The sequence below is a fragment of the Mastomys coucha genome, unplaced genomic scaffold (genome assembly GCF_008632895.1).
Source record: "Mastomys coucha isolate ucsf_1 unplaced genomic scaffold, UCSF_Mcou_1 pScaffold9, whole genome shotgun sequence".
Classification (NCBI taxonomy): domain Eukaryota; kingdom Metazoa; phylum Chordata; class Mammalia; order Rodentia; family Muridae; genus Mastomys; species Mastomys coucha.
In genome coordinates, this window is record NW_022196915.1 from 14,962,212 (window position 1) to 14,968,211 (window position 6,000).

Sequence of the window (6,000 nt, forward strand, 5' to 3'; positions counted from 1 at the left end):
ATTCTCTTCCTCCTCCTCCCTCTCCTCCTTCTTGTCCCCCTCTTCCTCCCTTCCTCTCCTCTCCCTCCTTCCCCTCCTCCCCTTTCTTCCTTCCTCTCCTCTCCCTCCTCCCCCTTTTTTCCCTCCTCCTCCTCTTCCTCCTCCTCCTCCTCATCCTCCCTTTCATCCCCTCTTCTCCTTTATATCCCTTGTTACGCTGGCAGCTTTAATGTCTGCTGAATTCTCTCCCTTGGTGACAGAGATGGCTTTGAGTATTTGGGGTTTCAAGAAAAGAGACCTTTACCTTTTCAATATCTACAGATGTCCCCTAGAGGGAAAGACACTTCGGCTCTGTTTAGATCTAGAGTCCTTCCTTTTGTGGGAGCTGAGAGGGTGATGCCATGCGGTAGACAGCCTCCTGGCCTGTAGGAAGGAAATTCCTAATGGGAAAACATGAATTTCATTCTAGGAAAGAGAGATGGAAAAAGTAGGAAGAAAAAATAATGACCAGCACTGCCATCACTTGGAAGTACACAGTTACCCGTGTGCAGACACAGTGCCCTTTGCAGCTTGCATTGGACCATAGACAGACCATGCCTATCTTCAAAATGATGACTTCTTGCTATATCTCCATTTTAAGCCTGCAGAACCAGGTCCTGCTTCTTTTAAAGCTTCATTTTATCACAATGAAAATTCCAGTTCTTACCAAGAGTGGAATCATTGAGTAGTTGCTAGAAAAAGCTATGTTTTACCAGATGGAGAAACTGAGGCTGGGTCATAAATGACTTATCTAGGCAGATGTGGTAAACTTATGGCCATCCAAGACAAGAATGTGTGTCTCTGGGAGGCTGTTTGGAAAGGAGAAAAGGTGACCAAGGTCTTCCTCCAGTTGATCCTTGACAACACAGGAAATACCTTTGGTCTACACACTTTGGTTTGATGGGTATGACAGTCAGGTTCTTTGGGAGCCTGTTCATTCTTTGTATTTTATTGTCTTTGTAGAAAAAGAACTTCTGTTAGAAAAGAATCTTACATCATAGACTTGCTGAAGCAACCAGCACTTATTCAGGACTGCTTAAGGTCCAGCTGGCCAGCGGGAACCCTTACATCTTAACCAATGAATCCAGCCCCTGGGTGAGAAAGACACTCTGAATCTCCAACTCCCGGGGGCCCTCAAGTCTTGGAAACACTGTGATTGGGCCTTAAAGTTTCCCATGAATGCCTCTACCATCTGGGAACTGCTCTTACAGAGGACCAGAGACAACAGCATAATCCTGGATCCAGAACTGCAGTCCTACTGATGATAGTAAACATAGGTAGGAAATAGCTGAACCATACTAAGGATTTACTAGGATCAGGTCTGTGAAACTGAGCATTTATTCTGATCCTCCCTGACCATAGCTCTGTGAGTAAGTACTGTCCTGATCCACATTTCACCTTACTGACAGAAGTGGCGCTGCTGACATGACCAGATGTAGTACTGATAGTGCCACATCATGCTGAATGCTATGCTTATGTAAACTTACTAACCCTCACCACAATTCCATAAGGTGGGTGCTTTTATGATTCCATTTTAGAGACCGATAAGAAGTCACGGAGTGAATACATATTGCTCAGGGTTCCCCAGGCTTGAATGCAGTGCTAGCAAGAGCCCCTGTTTAGGAGGGGGTATACTGAGCTTCAAGTCAAGCCTCTATCAGAAAGGGAAACTGACAGTGTTCATTCAACAGGAGTTCCTAAGCCTAAACCCAGGGTCCTTCTTGTTGTGATTTGGAAGGTTTCTAAATTATACCCAATGGAATATTACAAGTCCTATCCACAAACCATTCCTAGAACCTGCCTTGTTCTCTGGCTTTTAGGAAGCCCTCACAGCAGTCTAGTATAGCATTGTAGGAGACCAATTTGTAAGTGGACCCATTACACAGAGCTTGCACATGGCCCCATGCCCACAGATATGAGGTTTTCTTGATTGTTAAGATGATAAATTAGTGGTACATATGTTACTCCTTATAATAATAGTACATATTAGAGATGAAGTTATTCAGATTCCCTTGGTGTTATCTTCATGTTTCTTTTCTGTTTTCATGGAGGGGAGCATGCTAATTTAACTCTCATGCTGCCTAAGTTCCTATCACTGAGACTGTCCTTTCTTTATGACCTTGACTGCTTTGGAGGTCAATAGTTGGGCATATTGTAGGTCTCTTTCTGTTGGGGTTTAGCGGCTCTCTCTCGTCTGGGCTTAGCCTGGAGAACTGGAGGGCTACTGGGAGGAAGACCACAGAGTTGATAAACAGCTATCCTTAGAGCAGCTTATCAAGGAAGGCCCATGCTTGCAACATGACTTAACACAGTTGATAATAGCCTTGCCCTTTTGGCTAGGTCGGTGTTTGTCAGTTTTTGCCACCAAGGTCATTTTTGTCCTCCCACTGTGTTAGACTTTTAAAGCATTGAATTAGGGGCCAGGAAAACAGCTGGCTAAGCATGGAGACTTGAGTTTGGATCCCCAGCAACCAGGTGAAAAGTTGGGTGTTAAGGCAGCATAGGGAAGCAGAAACAGGAGAATCTCAAGCCTTACTGCCTCACAGTTCTAGCCATCCATGAGCTCTGCATTCAGTGAGAAACACTGCCTCAAAAAATAAAACAGAGAGTGATAGCGAGGAAGATGCCTGAGGGCAACCTATGGCCTCCTCACAGGTTCATGTACATCCATATGAACATACACATGTACCTCATGTGCAAGGTACAGAGATAAATGATTAACTCTCTTAGAATATTCTGGTGTCAATGTGGACAATGCAGAAGCTACAGGATTATTTTTTAAGTCCCAGTGTTTTAGGAGCAAAATATTTCAACTAACAGTTTCATTGCTTGGCTAGGTTTTTGCTTTTTTGGGAGAAGGCATACATCCTACTTCTAGTCCACTCTCCACTTAGATCATGTAAGTATCTATGGCAGAAGCAGCCAATGTGAGGACTAGATCCCTTTCTGAGTGCATAGTAGAGCCAGAATTTCTAGTTTAAAAACATTGCATCTGCTAGGGCTTTCTCCTTCTCCTCCTCCTTCTCCTTCTCCTTCTTCTCTTTCTAAAAGGATAGGAAAAGTGTCATGAATAACAGTAAACGCACAAGCAAGCATTGTGGTGCACACCTGTATCCAAAGTGCTTGGAACGCTGAGGCAGGGAGTTTGTAAGCTCAAGCCAGGCGTGGGCTACATAATAAAACAAACACACATGTGCATACTCATACACATACACATAATACAAATTTTTTCCTGGGCACTCTCAACCCTACAGTTAAGAACTCAGATATTATACACCTCTATGAGGGGAGAAGTTCATTATCTCCTTGCTAAGGAAGGAATCGTCTGCTATAGACCTATTGGAAAGGGTCTAATAAAGAATAAGAACAAGAATGGAATGCCGAGAGGCAGATATCAGATGCAAATAGTGAAGAGGAGAGTTCGTGGCAAAGCTACAATGCATTAGACTGTGACTTCCAAAGAAAACCACAGCTCAGCTAAACAGCATGAGACCAGCAAGCTGGAGCCCAGGAGTGCCTTCTGTGGAGCAAGTTTTTTTTCTCTTCGGGAGGAAGTATGTCACATTATGACTGAATGTAGCCTCTGTTCTGGTCAGAGTCAACAGGAACAATATAACTCATAACCAGCAGCATTGAGTATGAAGGGAGCTAAACGGTGCTAGGGGTGTGCTTGGAGTAGTATGGTACCTTCCTTGCTAAGGCACTGCTGAGGTATCTACCCACCATCAGAGGGAATTGTAGCAAGTGGTTGACTTGAGACCAGTTGCTCTACAGAGGAAACTGTTGCCATGTCCCTAACATGACAACATCTCATATAATCCTGGACAGAAAAGAACCTTCCATCTGATTCTATTCAGGTAAAGCTCAGAAAATGACAAGTTCCACCTATGGGCATAATAAGAATCTGAAACCTTAGCCTGAAAATCATTTACAAAGTTAGGTTTATTTTGTGAAAATTCATCAAGCAACATACTTCTCTACCTTTTGTGTATGTTCTCCCTCATTTCAAAGGTTTGCCCTAAGAAATGCGAACACCCTAAGAAATTTTCACACCACAGATGTCAGAAAAGCAGGTAGTAAATCTAAGCTTCAAGTCATTTCTTGTTTGACCTGCAGAGTCTCAAATTGAAACTTGAAGAATTGGGAATTAAGGGTGCATCTTCTGGTAGAGTGATGGTCGGGTGAGTGTGGGACCCTACGTTCAGTGTTCAGTACTTGAAAACCTGAAGAATTACCCAAGAACTAAAGAGCCATGACCACAGCATCATGTATGGTTCAGTGGGACTGTGGACCACCTATTGAGGTAGACATCAGAATTGGAAGAGGACTGGAGATTAGATGGCAGTGTTACATCAAGATGGCTTCCTTATTTTGAAATTTATTATGATAGAGATAGTCTTGTTTAGGAGAAATGTATGTTGAGGAGCTTAGAGTGTTTGGTAGCTTGTGATTACATGTCTTAGAGGAATTGATAATAATGCATTTATACACTTACATAAAAGAGAGAAAGCCTAAGGATCTAAAGCAGTGGCATTTGGGGGGGTGGCATATAGATGCTGCTTTTATACTCTTGCAGCTTTTCAGTAAGTTTAAAGTTGCCTAAAAATAAACTGTTTTAAAAAATATTTTTGGAAAGAGTAGTCACAGAGGGCTCTGAGACTAGGAGGGTAGAAAGCCATGTCCATCCCTTTATTGTCCTCCCTGTCCTCTAGAATTTGACACCCAGCCAAGCCCACCCATTGTGTTGCCTGCCTGCATCTGAGTGGGCCTGAGTTTACAGCCTTCTTTAGAATTCCAATTCTACTGCATGCCAAACAATTCAGCACTGGCCTGCAGAGTAGCTTCTGGGTAGGTTTTTTTTTTTTTTCTCCTTTTCTCATCCTAAAATTATCACTCAGACCTATCAGTTGTTTTATTACAAAAAAATAATAGTAAAAGAGCCAAATGAACAGTTCACACAATGCCAGTTACAATGCTAGGTCATGAACAAAGATGGAGATAATAGCTATTATTAGCAGTAATAGATCATAAATAATAAGCATGCAGTGAAATTACATTGCTGGTCACTGGCTCACTCCCAGCTGTTCTCTCCCAAGAGCTGCTGGAGCTGGTCCTTGTTCACATGCCATTTGCCACGTCAGGGTTTTCCTCAACCATGCTTAATAACCAGTTTCCAGATCTGGATATTGGGGGCTGTAAATTTCCCTGGTGACTGTTGCCAATGACAGGGAAGGAAAGACTTGTGTAATTACCACTTGTACTACCACGGAGCACATGAACTCAAGTCAAGAGCGAGGATTTGGGACAATAAAACATTGAGGTTGAAACAAGTGGGGGGGGGGAATCTGCTCAACTTACATGATAAGAAATGTGAGCTTGCTCAGGGAAAAAAAATGGTAGTAGGCTTGACAGTGGGGTGCTACACACATTGTTGGGTGCTGCACTTCCTTTCTCCAGAACAGATGTTCACACATCTGTAAGATTAGCTCTGGGTTGCTTGGCAACCAGTACCTGCAACCATAGTCTGTGATGTGATTGTTTGATGTGATAGTACAGTTGCCCTGAGCCTGGGAGATGGAAAAGTTCCAACCATAGCTGCTTGCACATGGTACCATACTGTGAGACAGTCTTCGCACAAGTGACTTTCAAGTATTCTACGGAAATAGCCCAACATAGTGATCAAGATCTGTGTGATACTTTGACACCTCAGGTCCATGTGGAAATGCTCAAGGGCATCCTTGGCAAGGTTGTGAACTTGAGCCCTAAACCCTGTCTGGTGATGATCTGGGTTCTGACCACTGTACTGTTAGCTTAGAAGAAAAGAAGTTCGAGGCACACAGGGAAGGAATCCTCATGCCTCAGGAATTCCTCAGTGTTTCATTTCCTGGACAGAAGACAATGGCTATGCTGTATAAGTCAGAAATTTGTTTTCTTCCTAGTGTTCATGTGCAGGCCCAGAATTCATTTGTGTGTGTGTGTGTG